Genomic DNA, 19543 nt, shown 5'->3' with positions numbered 1-19543 from the left:
CCGACACCATAATAACCCAATACCGTCGGCTAAATACCAAGAGTAAAACATAAGAAACCCCACGTGTGCTTTTCTCTGCCTTGAAATGTGTGCACTGGGGGACGCACCTCCTGAACGGCTGGCCTGCGTATCTGGACGCGGTCCCTGCATGGTGTACCTGCGGGTACGCACCTTCTGAACTGATTTCCTGCGTCCTTCTTAATTTTCAACAAATTGAGAGCCTTGCCACGGGAGTTGCCATCAAGTACAACATCTGTAACATATAGCCATACCAGAAACATAATGCCAACACTTCGTGCACAACTATACTCAGGTCAATACCAAGAAATTCTTCATATGACCAAACAAAGACATCACAAAATTCCTTGAAAAGGACAGTGCATGTATTGATCTCATCAGGAGAACAAGAAACAAGGACATGAATGTTCTCGATAATTCTTAGTTTAATGGAAATGTTGATAGGCATGGTAGCAATGGTATTTCCCATGTTTCCCTCAGACAAAACTTCATGCACCAAGATGGGTGTTTGAAGTGGATGGGTAAGCGTGCGATAAACAAAGTTATCTAGACACGATGAAATCTCACCAAGACTAGGAAGAAATTAGGAATGATGATGAGCATCATTCCAAGGTGTTTCCTCAAGAGACATCACCTCACTATTACTCCCTTCAGTAGGAAATGTCTTGTTCAAAGGATCTGGAGAATCCCAAGAACCAAGCCAAGGATTCTTCTCTTATGGATTTCTAGCATGATATAGACATGATGCATGTGGAAGCACCCTCATTAATCACAGTTCAATGAATCATCTTCCCTTTAGTAATAACTTGAATCAAAAATGAAATTTGATGGGGAAGATGAGGAACATGATTTTCCAAGTCAAAAGTGATCAAACTTGAATCTGTAGCATAAATCCCTCCCATAGCGGATAGTAATTTTTTCCATTGTGTTGGAAAAGTTTGGAGAACCTCCAAGGTAGACATCGATGAAGGCGCTTGAGCCAGGTCCTCGACAATATTGTAATGCTAGGAAACTCACGCATTTAGATTATAAGATGAATTCTAAAGAACACCTTTGAGAGGCGGTCAGATAATAGAGTCATTACTGGGTCTTTGAATATGAAGAGGACCAGAACTAGGTGGAGTAGAAGTGGAAGGTGTATCAGTGGCTTCCTTCTCCACCATTTACTTTTGAGGATTTTGATAATATTTCAATCAAGTAGCAACAAAAATAGGCACTATTCCACTCATGTAAACCTAAGAACCTCAATAGGCAAGGGATTGTGGTTGTTTTACAAATTGGGTATGGTGTGATGGAAATGGCTCTTTTAGTACAATAGGTGTCCCTTGAGCACCTTTCAATAAGCGACTAACATCTACATGATGGGTACAATACTTGGTATAGTGATCTTCCTCACAAATGAGGCAAGGATACATGGGCTTACATTTGGAGACATCGTCAACAGATGACTCAGGAGGATCCTATTTTGGGGTATCAAATTTTTCTTTTCCTTTACCCTTATTTTTACCTTTTGAGGCTTTTTTTCCATGGTATACTAAACGACATTAACCTCAGAGGTTTTACCAGAATTCAAAGAGGATTTCAAAGGGGGATTGGACGTGATATTTGAAATGGATTTTTTCTTCGAAGAAGCTTTATTGGAAGTTTGAGAACTGATTCAATAATATCATCGATAGGCAGTACGTCCAAATATTTAGAAGATGTTGGATCTGTATATGGCCTTGGAGCATCAGTCAAGCGATCATATAACATGCTAAATTGGGAATATTCCAAATCTGAATATTGGGCACAGGCAATCGCTTGATATTCAGTAGTGCAACCTCTGATTTCTATGTCTACAACAATTTTGTTGACGAATAATTTGGTAAACCATTTAGTTAGAAACTCATTAGGTATTTCAAACTTGATGAGGTGATGTTGACATCTTCATTCACGGATGTGATCGGAGATGTGGGTAGCAGTATCCTGTTTCAGAGATGTAAGAAAATGGGTACCTATTTCATAACAAACTGGTAACTGTAAGTGAATGAGTAAGGCCATGGCCAAAGAATTGAAGTCTTGATAGGAACCTCAAGGTAATTTGATGTACCATTTCACGGTGACACCTGTCAAGGTTTAGTGAAACAGACGTAGATGAACATAGTCGTCAACCTCAGAATTGGATGAAAACCATAAGTGGTAAGTTCATAACATGGGCCTAGGGGTATTCTTTAGCTTTTCCTTTGAATTTTGGGCAATCTCTAGGAATATTAGTGGGAACCGGAGGCCACTAAGGCGAAAGAAGTATTGGATCATTAGTGAGCCTTGACACATCTAGTAGTTCCAATGTGGCTATAACTAGAAATTGCTGGTTGAAAGGCATGGAAGGCCGATTTTTCAGATTCCATCCTTGCTGGTATGGGTTTTTCCCAAAAATTCCATATTTTGACCATAAGGAGCTTGATATTACCACCACTAAGGGGTACCCTGACCATAAGGTGGATTTTCCCCCACAAAGGTGCTTTTTGACCAGCGTAAGGTTGATATTGAACTGCCATAGGTTGTTGAGAACCATAAGGTGGATAAACATTTTTTGTGACATATGGATTATAAGGTATTTGTTGCAACTAACATTGGTGATAAAACTGTTGGCCCTACTGCTACAGGGGTTGACCTTATGGCTGCAAGTGTGTTGTTGGGAAAAGTATCCAATACGGAATGACCCTATCCCACTCTAAGGGTGATAGTACCTCAGCAACAATCAAAGCAAAGTTATTTGAGATTACTTCTTTTTGAGATGTAAAAGAGGGGAGAAAGAGATCCACTAACTGACGTCTTTCGCTAATGATTGATCCGATCTTATCTCTTTGCTACTTGCTCCCAGCGCCTTGCTCTTTCGCTGGCCCAGCTACACCAAGATCCTGCAAAATGGCAAGAGAGAGAAACTACAAGAAGCATACATTCATAATTGATTCAAGGATTAGAATAAATCAAATACACAAGTATAGCAACACATCATTGAGACACATGTATATAGAAGAACCTCAAATGCTTTATTAATGGAAGAAGTAAAGTTCAGGAAGTGATACAACCACAAGAGGCCCAATCCAGCATCACCTCCCAGCAGAAAGAAATCTCCTCTTCACCTCCTTCAAAGCAAATCACCCAATAGTTCTATACTCAAACCAACAGCACTTCCTTACATTCACAAGATTCCAGCCTCCCTAGACCTCATGAGAGAGCTCTATATATAGGAGTTTTGGAGAAAGGATGAGTCAGCTTGAAGCTGGCATGACGCTGACTAGTGTCCTCTCCCACTTCAGTTATTCTTCAGTTCTTGAGTCCACTTGGAGGTTCTTGCTTCCACTTGGAGATCTATATCCTCTTACTCATCACCAGTCGAATTCCCTGATCCAAGTGTCATTTTTGAAGCTTCCTGGGCATTGACACCTTGAGGAATGACTGTGCCACTTGTCCAAACTCGCCCAACGCAGGTAGCCTTCTTTGCAGTTGACATTCAGCGCGGGTAGACAGTGGAGCTCTTGACATTCAGCGCAGATGCTCAGTGGAGCAGTTGACATGATCCAGAATTGCCTTGTTTTTGAGTGTTTTCAGGTGGAGAACTGATACTCAGTGCTGTGGTTTGCTGACCTTGTTCCTCTAGGGGTAGGAACAACATGTTTAGGGACTTTGGATCCCTTATATTATGGAAATTTCATGCTTCATGCTGTAAGGCACAAAAATTTCTATAACAGTTTCCCCCTAAAGTATGAGGTCGTTTATCGGGTGAAATGCTTTATCAGGAGGATCCGAAGTTCATTCAATTGCTGAGAGGTGACCTGTAATAAAATACAATACAATACATTATTTTTCATTCTGCTTTCATGATCTAGCTGAGGCGGGCATTCCCATGCTCAGCTTTATAAATTCATTTTGGTACATAGAACAGACGATCGTCTGAAGGTAGACTGATAATTCTCTGCTGAAATTATCATCCTTTGAGTAGGATGATCATCTGCTGCAATGATGTACATGTCAAATGTCTTTATATTTCCTGAATATATATCGCAGCCCGGATGGATGAAACTAGATCCGGGGTCTTCGAACTCGTTCGATCTTCACTCTAAGTACAAGTCGATCCATGTTAGAATTGCGCTGAAGTCGAACATGGAAAGACATCGCTTGATTACCGGTCAATGATGTAAACCGTTAACAAGCGCGAGAGGAATCACCGATAATGATAATGACCCTCAAGGTACTGCAGTACAATTTACGTGGTGTGAATAAAGGACTTGGCGTCGAACACCACGCAAAATCTTTCGGTCGAAGGTCATTGATGTATACCTGTCGCTGGAAGTGAGAAACTTGCCATTGAGGCATGCAAGCTTCAAAGTACTGAGGGGGTTGTTCCTAGATCAACTTCTTGGATAATGAGCTGAAGTCGACAAGAAGCGATCCGTCAAAGGAGGGCCTTAATGAATCCCACATCAGTGACACGGAACGGAGCTAATGATTTTAATGGAGGTGAAAACAATCTGTGAAAAATGATTCAGGGTGGCGATCATGGATGGATGAAGGATAATGTATGGCAGTGGATGGGACACGGTTGACTCTTTCTGAACAACATCTCTTGAACATATAACAACACTGATACGATGGATCGGTAGCATTACCCCAAATGTGGATGGTTTGGCGAGACCATGGTGATGAGACCGGTGAATGAAACAACCCAACCCGATGTGGGATGGAGGAAAAGTGTCATGTTCAAGAACGACTTGCTACCATTAAAGCTTTGAGGTTCTACCAATTTTTCCCCAGTCATTTCTGACCAGTACCTCTTTATTTTTGTCAAGCTTGAGGAGGATAACATATGCTTGTTCTATAACCTGCCCTTCGGGCAAGCCCATCGCTATGTTTTAACAAGCCTAGCGATAGGGAGACTCGTTCTCGTCTAAAGACAAGTTTGTCGCTATTTAATCATTTTAACGAGTCTAACGACAAGGAAAACTCGGTCCTTTTCATTTTTAGAGAGTCTGAAAAGGTACAGAAAGTTAACTCCAAAATTCCTTTTTCGTCATCTAATCCCTTAAGTCCGAAAAAGTATAAAACAATATAGAAGGGATGAATTTTCGATAACTTTAACGAGCCGAATAAAACAAGCGCTCGACCTTTTTGTGCAATAATCCCTCAGGTCCAAAAAGATTAAAATCTAGAGGAGGGATAGCTCTTCCGGTCACTTTAACGAGCTGGAAGGCCAAAATTCGGCAAATTTTTCATATTTTACGAGTCAGTTGAAAAGAGCTCAAAGAAGACTCGTCTTTTGAGGAACGAGTGATAAACAGGGATAGCAGCAGATTCCAGGTACAGGTTGGAATTTTCCAATCACGGCAGTGTCACAAGGATGGCTAGGTGAAATCACTCTTCGCAGCTGTTCCTCAAAATGGGTAAACAATCATATGGAGGTGAACGATCGGCCAAATGACGGTGGAGGTGGCAGGTGCAAAACACGACCAAGGCTTTTATGGCTGATAAATTTACGATCACAGTGGTTATTTACCGATACTGGGTTCATTTTTTAAAGAGATCGAATGCGCCAAAACATTGCTCAATCTTATGTTTATTTTTTAACGAGCATGAACTATGTGCTAAAACTGCTCGGATCTTCGCTTTTCTATTTTTTAACGAGCATAAATTCCGCGGTAAAACTGCTCGAATCTTATGTTTATTTTTTAACGAGCATGAACTATGTGCTAAAACTGCTCGATATACCAGTCATAAGATAAGAAATGTCCCCTGCGAGATCTCTATTTTTTAAGGAGTTTCATCTTCACTAAGCTTTACTCCATATCCTTTCTTTATGCAAGTTCGGAAACGGCTAACCCAAAAAATAGATAAATAACCGCTCTTAGTTTGCACTCCAAAAGATTTGCATGCCCCCAGGTATAAAATACAATTTCAAGGCTGCCCCTACTTATCCGTCAAAACATTTGTTTTAAAGGGTGAGGCTTACCTCTTTCCAGTTACCCAAAGATTGTTTCGTTAACTTCTTCAAACAAAAATATTTCTTCGGCACTGTCTACCGAAATAGACAAGGGTGAATGACTCTTGTCAAACAAGTAACCTTGACAAAAGAATCCTATTCCAGAACAACCCCTCTTCCATCCATGGACGGGGTACGGACTAGTCATATTCTCTCGCGGAAATTCTACCTTATACCCAGGGTTTTTTCTGCCCGAAGCAGACCAGGATGCATGCCCCCTGGGTTCCAGTCCCATCTTTCCGAATCACTCGCACTCATCGGGAAGGAGGACTGGGGGTGGAGACATTTCTTGATTGAATAGACCATTCAGGGTTGGTATGTGACTATTTGCGATGCGTGATCCCGGAAATGAAAGTTGGTCTACGAGCTTGACCATTCTTCCTTCGTGTGGAAAACACATTACTCTAAAGAGTGAGGAGACTACAGCTCCCATGCAATATATATAGTCTCGTCCAAGGAGTAGGTTATAATCCAAGGGTCCTTGAACGACCATCACGTCCATTTGAACGGTCTTCCCTTTCAATGTAACAGGCACATTGGGGAGGATCCCTAATGGTCGACTGGTTCCTTTATCAAAACCCGAGAGATTTCTTATCTCAGGCAAAAGCACCGGGGAACCCAGTGCTTTCCAAGCAATAGAGGAAAGGATACTCACAGATGCCCCTTCATCAATGATAGTTCCAGCCATTACCATTCTGTATATTTGGACCATGATTCTGAATGGTATACTAGCTGGCAACCGGGGTCTGCCTAGTTGGTTCCAATCAAAGGACACAACCAGGTTGCTTGGTGGTGGGGCCGAATACACGGCCGGATATGACCCTGACGATGTTCCTTCCTACGATAAAGGAATGGGCGCATTGCCCTGATGCTCGTCAGAGTCTGTGTTGATGAAAAGAATCTGGATGGTGTCATCCTTATTCTCTTCGGTGAGGGTGTCATTTGAAGATGAAACTTCTGAAGGGAGAACCGAGTCAACTGCCGTATCGACCTTTGGACTTTCGTCCGGTCTGGATTCAGTAGGTTCATTTTCAATGACTGACACTTCAGCTGACCACTTGAGCGGGCCAGCTGTATTCTCAACCAACGAAGGACTTGGCACGAGTTTTTTGTATCCAGGAGGAAGTCTCAACGGTGAAACCGGACGATCTTCCAAAACTCTCTTCGCTTCATCTAAGAAGGGACAACGGTGGATGGCGTGATCTCCTTTACACAGTCTGCAGGGGGATCTTGCTCCCCCTCTTTGTCTTGAACCTTCACTTTCGCTGGTTGATGGTAAGCATTCAACATGGCTATCAGAGGTTGATGCTCCCGAATTGTGCAAACGAGGGGACCAGTCCCTTAGTATCCGGGGAATACAGGGAAAATCTCTATGAAAGTGGTCTCCTCTACATATGACACATGGCAATTTAGGCCCGGTCTGTGCTGTGTGTGGATTTTTGTCAGATGTCTTTTGCTTGCCCCCAGTCGCCTTAGGCTCCTTCTTCTTCTTCTCTCTCTTCTTCTTCTCCTTCTTCTCCAAGGGAGCTTGGCTTCTGCCGGCTCTACCTTGCGAAGATGAAGGATTGGAGGAAGAGTTATAGGAAGTAGAAGGCTGGTGGGCAGCTCTAGACTGATCTAACTGTTGACTCGACTGCTCAGGAACCATGGTGTTCTGAACTACATTGGTTGAGAATAGCCAAATTGGCAGGCCAATTGTCAGTCCTGGAAGCGACAACGTGGCCATGTGGGGCGCGCCAACTTCTCCCCAAGAGGAGAAAGGACTAGGATTTCCATCATGGGGAATTCCTTGGTTGGGGCGTTCCATGTTCTCAACCTAAAGATCAACGCAGGAATAGGAGGTGATTATGTTCCGTTTAAAATAAATTTTATAACGACGCTTTAGACACAACTTGCTTTTTCACTTTTTAAGAGTCGAGAAAAAGCTAAAGATGACTCTAGTCTCCTTCGATGTTTTAACGAGCCCGAAGTGACAAATGCTCGAATGGACTTTTTCAGTTATAGAGTTTGAAAAAGGCCAAAAGAAACTACTCTAGAGTTCTAGGCAGAGGGTGTGCCAAACTTTTCGCAAAACCACAGAATACGTTTTACGGTACGGGTGGTCGATCTTCGTGAATGCTGTGTTCACTGCATTGCGATCAGTAGGGCGGTCGACACGGCTTCCTATGGATAAAGGCTTTATTCCTATAGGGGTCTCCCAATATATACGCGACGGTACGTGGGAGCACAAGTCCGTATTGATACTTATCGCTTCACCGTGGAGGAATCACCCAACCGCTCAACACTAAGATATCACGTTTAACGACGCCGGAACACGTCTCTAGCTTAGACCTCTATGTGTTTGCGTTATGTTTCAATGCGTTGTTATGTAAATTCAATTTATTTTAAGGTTGATCTTGTTTAGCAGTTTTCCTTTATGGATCACCACGAGATGTATGGTACAACTCCTAAATGCAGTCTAAGATGATAAGCAAGCTTTTCAATCTTTCAACTTATGAAAATCTTAACTACTGAGGGAAAAGAAAGACATCATCTTTTCACACAGATCATAGAGCACACACTAATGCACTTTTTCCTAAATCAACATGCAAGCTGTCAAAATGCACATGCACAATGCAGGTATTTCTTTTCTCTTTCTCAATGTTGATGTATTACAAAAAGAAAGTTGTTGTATAACCCATATGATGAAAGAAAAAGCTCAATCAGCTATGAACAGCAAACAAACTAACTCTTAAGATCAAAACAACACTTATCACAGGTCTAGATCTAAGAGGTCACAGCAAGACTAGTTCACTTTCGTTATGGGAAACTGTAAATGATGTAAGAAATACACAAAGAACAAACACAGTTTCTTTATACAACCGAGGCGGAATAGTGGCAAGGAAAGGTGGTTTCAGATAGGCACATTGACTGATAACAGGCTGCAAAAACAAGGATGAAAACAAGGCAATAAACAGCAAGGAACCCCAGTTGCACAAGGCAAAACTAGTTCAGCGCAGGTAGTACACTGTCAGTTTGACATTCAGCGCAGGTAGCCCCTTCGAGACCTGCGATGAAATGCAGACTGCCTTCACAGTGCCTGCAATGAAGAGATAAACTTTCGTTTTTCTCAGTTTCCGGGTTACAGATTGCTCAAAAATTCACAGTTTTTGGCCAAATCAGAAGCTATCAATCAAGTACACACTAAAGGATGAAAAGCTATCACTAAGAGCTGTTCAGAGTCCTTGTGGATCAGCTCTTCAAATCATAAACATGCCCAGAAACTGAGCTAGAGTAGCTGCCCTCTACTTTGCATTTGAAAGATCCAAATGCAGTTCGATTCGGTACTTTCTGTGTTTAGGAAATGAATAGAAAAAACACAAACAACCAACAAGATACGATTCCCCAGCGGAGTCGCCAATTTGTTGTTGGGAAAAGTATCCAATACGGAATGACCCTATCCCACTCTAAGGGTGATAGTACCTCAGCAACAATCAAAGCAAAGCTATTTGAGATTACTTCTTTATGAGATGTAAAAGAGGGGAGAAAGAGATCCACTAACCGATGTCTTTCGCTAATGATTGATCCGATCTTCTCTCTTTGCTGCTTGCTCCCAGCTCCTTGCTCTTTCGCTGGCACAGCTACACCAAGATCCTGCAAAATGGCAAGAGAGAGAAACTACAATAAGCATACATTCATAATTGATTCAAGGATTAGAATAAATCAAATACACAAGTATAGCAACACATCATTGAGACACATGTATATAGAAGAACCTCAAATGCTTTATTAATGGAAGAAGTAAAGTTCAGGAAGTGATACAACCACAAGAGGCCCAATCCAGCATCACCTCCCAGCAGAAAGAAATCTCCTCTTCACCTCCTTCAAAGCAAATCACCCAATAGTTCTATACTCAAACCAACAGCACTTCCTTACATTCACAAGATTCCAGCCTCCCTAGACCTCATGAGAGAGCTCTATATATAGGAGTTTTGGAGAAAGGATGAGTCAGCTTGAAGCTGGCATGACGCTGACTAGTGTCCTCTCCCACTTCAGTTATTCTTCAGTTCTTGAGTCCACTTGGAGGTTCTTGCTTCCACTTGGAGATCTATATCCTCTTACTCATCACCAGTCGAATTCCCTGATCCAAGTGTCATTTTGGAAGCTTCCTGGGCATTGACACCTTGAGGAATGACTGTGCCACTTGTCCAAACTCGCCCAGCGCAGGTAGCCTTCTTTGCAGTTGACATTCAGTGTGGGTAGACAGTGGAGCTCTTGACATTCAGCGCAGATGCTCAGTGGAGCAGTTGACATGATCCAGAATTGCCTTGTTTTTGAGTGTTTTCAGGTGGAGAACTGATACTCAGTGCTGTGGTTTGCTGACCTTGTTCCTCTAGGGGTAGGAACAACATGTTTAGGGACTTTGGATCCCTTAGATTATGGACATTTCATGCTTCATGCTGTAAGGCACAAAAATGTCTATAACAAAGTGTTGACCTTGTTGATATAGAGGATGGTTTCTCCGCTGAAAGTGTTGTCCTTGCTATTACAATAGTTGTTGGTAAGAACTTTGTTGTACATAAGGTCCTTACTAAAAAAAAGGTTGATGTTGTACATAAGGCTACTATTGGTAATTTCCTTATGGAATTTGCTGAGCTCCGGTTTGGTACTGATAAGTTCCATCTTGGCGAGCTGCCCCAAATGAGTGATTCGAACCAAGCTACATCTCGGGGCCTGCCTATTGAGTAAAGGGTGGATTTTGAGGCTGCTGAGAGCCATATGGAGGGTATGGTTGCTGGTAGCGTATCTGAGCCGAAAAGGGTTGTTGATATGGGATATGGCCTGATCTAGATGGAATTAATGATCCACTAGGATAAGGTACACTATCAACATTCTGAATAGCTCTCATAGTGTGAGTTTGAGGTGCACTCACATAAGTTCCACCTAAAACAAGAGGTACATAAGGCGGAGGTGGTTGTTCCCCCCCAAGAAATGGAATAGATGGTGGCACACATTTTCCACTTAACAGAGGAGCTTGGGGACTTATACGGACATTGATTTCCCCAATCGTGACTATTATTTTAACTAAAACTAATGAAACTACAGTTGGTACAGGAAATTTGGAGGCCACGTTTGAAACAAATGGACCTGAAGTAGGCATAGCGCCCAATGACAAAATAGGATTGTTATATAGTGAATATGCACTTGGAGTACATGAAACCAATTGATCCAATGACGTATAACCTGTTGGGAAAAATACTAAGGGTTGGGGGGTAAATCAGTATTTACAAATCATAAATAACTTTTCCATTTCATATTCATATTTCTATACGTGACTTTACTAAATTGAACCTACGTGTTCACGTGATTGTTATTAAGACAACTAGCGTATATAAAATGAACTTATAATTCAATTAATCCATCATATGTTTGTCTTCTGCCAGTGAATTAGTACTTTATCAACCATTGGATAAATAGTAACTAGGTGCAACAATAACAGAATAAACCATCACACATAAGCAACACACATGAACCCCAAGATTTGATGTGGAAACCTAATGCAGGAGAAAAACCACTTGTTGTTGTCATCTATGTCTTCTTTTAATATAAAGAAAATATATTTACAATCTTGTATTGGTGCAGAATCATACCAGTACACATGTACCCACCTACAAAATGCTACAACCTTCTCTCGTTCTCCAGCGTCTACTGGAAGGGAGCTACAACCCCCTAGCTCTTATATTGGCTGATATTTTTACCAATACATAGGTTTCGGCCTACATAAGGCTACCACCTTCACTCGTTCTCCAGCTACTACTGGAAGGGAGCTCCAACCCCCTAGCTCTTGTACTAGTGGATATATTTACCAGTATGTAGGCGCCGGCCTACAGAAAGCTACTACCTTCACTCTTCCTCCAAGGACCACATTTCATAAATTTTTAGACTAGATACTCCTGGTACACAAAAATACAATATGTAGGCCATGTTTCATCAAATTTTCATACGGGACCCATATGTAGCCTTGAAGCTCAAAATCAATCACCACTGCAATACAACCAATCACTGAAACCCATAAACTCTGAAGCAAATTCACAATCAATCAATCTGAACCATCAAATCACTATCACCAGAACACAGAGTTGAACCCAGAACTCTCCATCACAACCACCAATTAAAACTTCAAAGAACACATGTCATAATGTATACGCTACTTTGAAGTGTTGAACTAGCGTGTATACGTGCCTTCAACAACGTGAACCAGTGTATAGATCTACATATAATAACTTATAACTTCACAGCTATTCCAAACTTCACATATACTCAGATCATATCATATAACAGATAAAACATGCATTAGCAATGAGATCTATACTATCCATTATCGGACCACATAATGATAATTCATTTTAGGTCCATCATTAGATCTCATCCATCATCAAGCACTCAGGTGCATACTTAGTTCAGATTAAGCACAGCATCTAAAACCCATGACATGCATATTTTCTTTTGATCTAACTCTTCATAAGACATTCATTCCTTACACCCTTAGCCCTTTGACATTCTCCTTCTTATATACTTAGAGCCTTTTTCAATACCTCGGACCAAAACCATAGTTATGCTTCTAGTATTCTTTGATGGTTTCAATATTCTTTGTCGCGCTCATTACCATGGGTCAATACCATGGAAGGAACCCCTGGTATTCTTTAATCTTAGTTTTCCATCCGATATGCACTTTTCCTCTTGTGAAAGTGTGTGCATACATATACGCTCCTTTTGTTCTTTGTACCCACATGTATGCACGACTTGGACTAGGATAAACAATGTATAATTCTTAAAACGTTCTCTTTCTTCAATCTCTGGAATATGATCTATAATCCTTTGTTGTTACCTCTTAACTAACCTATTGCATTTTCATACATCACTAAATCATTTGTGAGTTTCCATCAAGGACAACACCTATACCATAATGGCAACAATCTCCCCCTTTGGACTTGATGGAAACCATATTGGTGTCTATTACGTCAAGATGTAGAACCTATTAGATATATCAAACAACACCAAGATACTCTCCCCATTTGAAATCAAGGGAAAAGAGCGGACCAAGATATTCTCTCCCTTAGAGATGCATTATGTTTTCCATACTCCCCCTAAGCACATGTAGAGTCTACAGAGATATTTTTCAAAAGAATAACATGACTATATAACTCAACTATGTGAGTATGACCTTCCTATCACCAATGACTCATACATACATCAATCACCCAACCAAGTGGGGATATACCAAATGTTCATACATGACTGAAAAATTGCAATTATTACATCATCCTTCCCATGCATAGTGGGGTTACAAATTCCATCATAGTTCTTTACATGACCTTTACATCAAATGATATTCATGACATCAAAGACCAAGGGCTTAGAGAAGACTATGATAGTTATTAGCAACTATCATAAATCATATATGATTTTCGCCATAAGAATCTGTCAGCAACATCAATAATAACAATATGTATACGTCCATCATCAAAATATTCATCTGAATCAAAACAACTATGTGGCTCAAGAAATATAAGCATCATCTGAGATTTCATCATAAGCCACCTATAACTACAACATAGTATCTTTTTAGAAACATAAGCATCATTATGTACCAAGGTATTCTAAAGAAAAAAATAATGCCAAAAATGCATTATCAGAAACATATCATATGTCCCCTCGAACCTGTGCCAATTATTCACTGTCAGATCTGATAATTGCATATGTGAGTAAGAATCATCAACGCATCATCATCAACCAATTATTCATCAAGTCATCAACAACTTATGAGGGCCAAAAGCACTTCATCATATCATCAACAGATGGTAATCATCATCAATCATAACAAAAAAGATATTTGATAATTGACTGAACCATATCAGACCCCTTTTTCTGAGTCTATCCCACTACTTCTTCATCAAACCAACATATACATAACTGTGCAGTTTCTGTTTCTAACTCGTGTATATATGTGACTTGTCTTCATGATAACTGTGTATGAGAATTAGAACACTGAAATTTCATACTTTCAGTTCCTCTTCAGTCTGTTGTGCCTATATATTGAGCTATGCCACAACTTTCTAACTGTAATTCCTACTTCTTCCATACCTTGGAGTGTGATGATGTTTGCTCCTTTTGGTATGTTGGCTGAAATTTTGTCCTGCATTCTTTTGCTATATGCCCAATCTTGTTACAAGAATAACATATTATATGTTTCATATTCCTTCTATAACAATCAATGGCTCTCTAACCAAACATATTGCAGGAAAAAAATATCCCTTAAAGTACCTTGAAGGTGATGCTCTTTCTATGTGACAGTTATTATCTTGAAACATTCTACTTCTGCACTTGGCTGCAACATGTCCAAAATTATGATAGATATGACATTCAGCATTATTCATCAGAGGAAAGAATCGATTAACACTTCCATAGTTAGGAGTAAATGATTTTCTTTGAATACTTTCTTTCCTTAGTTGTTGATGGGGTTGACCTCTTATCTCCTTGTTGAGAATTTTAGATTTTGCATTAGAGTTCCTTGCCTCATCTTGTGAGCTAGATTCACCTTCAATAGTTTCATGAAAACCAAGACCAGATTTGATGGTAGGATACCTTTGACTACTAAGAATATTATCCAAAATACTAGTACTATCTTGAAATCATAACAGTGTATCCTTCTCTTATAACTTACCTTTTAAAATATTTACCTCAACCTGATATTGCTCTTCCTTTTCTAGATATTGTTTCTTCATGATTTCTTCAACTTTTCTTCCTTCTTCCACTTGTTGTCTTAATTTGAGAATCTCATTTTCTTGTTCTTCATCTGCTTGAGGTAGTTCTTCATTCTTCTTATTTGAATTTTCAAGATCTTCTTTTAGAGAGACGACCTCAGCTTCAAGAATTTCATAGTAACTGGATCTATCTTTAAGTCTCTTGATTGTTGTATCATTTTCATTTACTTCATTTCTTAATGATGTCACTTTATCCTGCAGCCTTTGACATTGATCTTACTTTTACTTGTACTGCTTCCTTACCTTGTTTCCTTCCTCCAACTTAGATTTTAATATGGTAACTTCTTCTTTGAAAGTACACTCCCTTTTTTTCAAATAGATCTTGTTGATCTCTAATTTTATCTGTGAGTCTTTTAACTTCTGCCTCTATATTTATTTAACTTTCACCCATAAGAGAAAATTCAGTTGTTTCACTATCACTTTCAATATCTTCAAAATTGCATGAATAGTGAAAAGTATCACTAGAAGAAAAAAAATTAGTACCTGATACTTCTTTTGCTTGTTCATCTTTAATCTGAGGTGATTCTAAATCTAAATACTTACTTAACCAATTGGCTCTCATGTTTTCATTGTTCCTTTGAGATGTCTTCTTCTTCTTAGGTGCTTTCTTCTTTTTCTTATTTCCCATTTTCTTAAAGTATCTCCTTCAAGTGATCAAGCTTCTGCCAAAGGAACTGATCTGATACCAATTGTTCGGAAAAATACCAAGAGAGGGGGGTGAATAAATATTTACAAATCATTAATAAACTTTGCATTTCATATTCAGGTTTCTATACACGACTTTACTGAATCGAACCTGTGTGTGCACGCGACTATTCTTAGGAAAACTAGCCTATATATAGTGAACTTATAATTCAGTTAATCCATCATATGTTTGTCTTCAGCCATTGCATTAGTACTTTATTAACCATTAGATAAATAATAACCAGATGCAGCAATAACAAAATAAACTATCACACATAAGCAAAACACATGAACAACAAGATTTAAGGTGGAAACCCAATGTGGGAGAAAAACCACCTATTGCTTTCATCTCTGTCTTCTTTTTAATATAAAGAAAATTTGTTTACAATCTTGTACTAGTGCAGACTCATACCAGTATTCAGGCATCCACCTATAAAAGGCTACAACCTTCTCTCATTCTCTAGCTTCTATTGGAAGGGAGCTACAACCCCCTGGCTCTTGTACTGGCTGATATGTTTACCAATACAGAGATGTCGTCCTATAGAAGGCTACCACCTTCACTCGTTCTCCAGATGCTACTGGAAGGGAGCTCCAACCCCTTAGCTCTTGTATTGCCAGGTATTATTACCAATACATAGGTGCCAGCCTACAGAAGGATACTACCTTTCACTCTTCCTCCAGTGACGACGTTTAATAAATTTTCAGACTAGATACTCCTAGTACACAACAATATAATATGTAGGCCATGTTTCATCAAATTTTCATGTTGGACCTATCAGTAACATTGAAGCTCAAAATCAATCACCACTACAATACAACCAATCACTGAAACCCATCAACTCTGAAACAAATTCACAATCAATCAATCTGAACCATCAGATCAGTGTCACCAAAACACAGAGTTGAACCCAGAACTCTGCAGCAACAACTAGCACCAATTGCAACTTCAAAGAACATATGTCATAATGTATATGCTACTTCGAAGTGCTGAACCAACGTGTATACATGCCTTCAACCAGGTGAACCAGAATATAGATCTGCATATAATAACTTATAACTTCACAGTTATTCCATACTTCAAATATACTCAGATCATATCATATAAAGGATAAAACATGTGTTAGAAATCAGATCTAGACTAGCCATTATCAGACCACATAATGATAATTCATTTTGGGTTCATCATTAGATCTCATCCATCATCAAGCACTCAGGTGCATACTTAGTTCAGATTAAGCACATCATCTAAAACCCATAACATGCATATTTTCTTTTGATCTAACTCTTCATAAGATATTTATTCCTTGCACCCTTAGCCCTTTAATCTTCTCCTCCTTATGTACTTAGAGCCTTTTTAAATACCTCGGACCAAAACCATAGTAATACTTCTGGTATTCTTTGATGGTATCAATATTCTTTGTCGTGTTCATTACCACGGGTCAATGCCATGGTAGGAACCCCTAGTATTCTTTAATCTTAGTTTTCCATCCCATACATGTTTTTCCTCTTTTGAAAGTGTGTTCATATGTATATTCTGCTTCTGTTCTATGTACCCACATGTATACGCGACTTGGACTAGGATAAACAACGTATACTTCTTAAAACATTCTCTTTCTTCAATATCTGGAATATGATCTGTAATCCTTTGTTGTTACCTCTGGATTGACTTGTTGCACTATCATACATCACTAAATCATTTGTCAGATACCATCAAGGACAACACCTCTACCATAATTCCAACAGAACTAGGTGGACATAGAGGCCTACTGCTTTCAGGGGGTGGTAGAGGTGCAACACTTCCCACAAATGGATAACCTTTGGGTGGAAAGTCATATTCAAAATCATTATCAAAAACAGGAGTATGAGTAGCTGAGACTTCTCGAGGACCTTGAGAAGGGGCCAGAAACTCACCTTCTAAAGCCATGGGTGGAAACAGTTGGAGAGGAAGAATCGGATATGGTCATGGAGATAACTCCGAAGGAACATCAGGTTCATCATATGGATTATAAGGTTGTTGAGGAGATATCACCAATAGATCAAAAATAAGATTTGGAGGGAAATAAACAAACCTTTGTGGACTCTCAAGAGTTTCTAGATCATATTCATGAGATGATGATGAATCTCAAGGTGGAGGATGAGAAGCAAGGGGTTGGATGCTTGGGATAATTACAAGTTAAGACCTTGGGCTTCAAGTTACTGGGAGAACTCAGGATGAACTCCTTGTGATGACCCTTTAATATCAGATGATAAAGAGGAAATGTAAGGTGAAATCAATGGTTCAACCATGGTGAATTTTTCTCATAACAATAGGTGAAGAGATGGTTTCATGTGGGGGTTTAAAAAATTAAAAAATACAAGGAATTACTCAACGTGAGGTCAAGAAATAACTACATGGGTTCAACATAATATCGTAGGAAGTTAAATTTTAGAACTTGAAAAAAGAAATAAATAGAAAAGGGTGTACTAGGCAAGAGGTTTTACCAAGTATCCATGAACTCTTATATACACCTTAGCTGAAACCAAGGACTTAATGTAAGACGGTCAATCTCCCTGAATGTTATGTTTGGTATATAACGTTTACAAGGTAGTTGGCTCAATTACCTGTGGCTAAAAGATAACAACCTAGTGGGGTCTCCCAATATATACTCGATGATATGGGGAGCACAATTCCGTTTTAGTGTTATCTAATGCATAACCGTTCCATGAGATTGTTCCCATATACTTTCCATATTGAAGTGCCTCCAATATACCCGAAATTACTCGACAACCTTCAATATACTTCCATACTGGAACACGATTTCACCCTCAGGATACAATGTAGGAAGTTAATCACAGCTGCTAGGTTTATAGACACGGAAACACATCTCTAGCTTAGACCTCTAATTGTTTCTGTTAAGTTCCAAATGCTCCTTAGGTTAATTCAATAAATTTTAAAGTTTTTCTTAAATTAGGTTTGAACTTTGGGCTCAACGTTGTCACCTGAATCCTAGTATGAAACTAAATGAGTAAAAAGAATCCTTTAATTTCAATGAATTCTATACTAACGATGGAAGAGAGTACAAGCAATAAATGCATTAAACAAGAGAATGCATCAAACAATATGCCTCCACTAACTTTTCCAAATGAAAAAATGCAAGAGCAAAACTAAACATCACTTCTACTAATGAATATGCAATATATTGAAAGCAAAAAATGATATTCATTTCACTAAAATGCACTTTTACTTATAGGATGCTCTTTTATTTTCAGATGTCTATATGAAACTAAGCTTCAACTTAAAAAAATAAAAAATATTTTATTCCAAATTGCTCTGAAGTGCAACAAGAAACTAATCAAAACAACTCCAAATCAAGGCACTTCAATGAAATGTCTTTCACTTTCTCTTTCAAATAGACAATCAAAAATGTTCATTCCAGTTTGCAAACCAAACAATGTAATCTATGCTTGATAAGCAACAAAGAGGTATTTCAAATGCTAGATGACCTAATACACATGAAAAACCTACTTTGCATAAGACAAATCGAAATCAATGAAAGTCAATGTTTTAAGTGATTTTACCAAATTAACAGACCCAATCACTAGCAAACCAGAGGCTCAAATACACTTACAAGCGACAAGAGGCAACCAATCAACCTAAAAACCCTAAAATCAATCAAATTTCACTCATATACTTTAAATTCCAAAGAATAAAAGATTCACTAATAAAATAAGGTAATCAACCAAAGCATAAACTAAAGGCAATCATACAAGACACAACAAGATCTCAGGGGCTCTGACACACTGGGGTTTGACAACAAAACCCTAATTTTTTCCAATCTCACGGATCAGCGTGGCTATGAAGGCCAAATATGCATTGAACAAGGGATAAGCATCATTGTTTTAAGAAAAATCACATTGGGAGCACGACTATCAGATTAGAAAACACGTTGGTCGAGGAAACAAGAAAAACATAAAAATAATTTCACAAACTTGACCAGACTAAGTGTTCAGTCAATTTAATGTCTTAAATTTCTAACTT

This window comes from Pinus tabuliformis, chromosome Q, assembly GCF_031772625.1.
Source record: "Pinus tabuliformis cultivar Carrire ecotype Pingquan chromosome Q, CPIR1, whole genome shotgun sequence".
NCBI lineage: Eukaryota > Viridiplantae > Streptophyta > Pinopsida > Pinales > Pinaceae > Pinus > Pinus tabuliformis.
The sequence above is the reverse complement of the archived record's forward strand: the minus strand, read 5'-3'. Positions refer to the sequence as shown.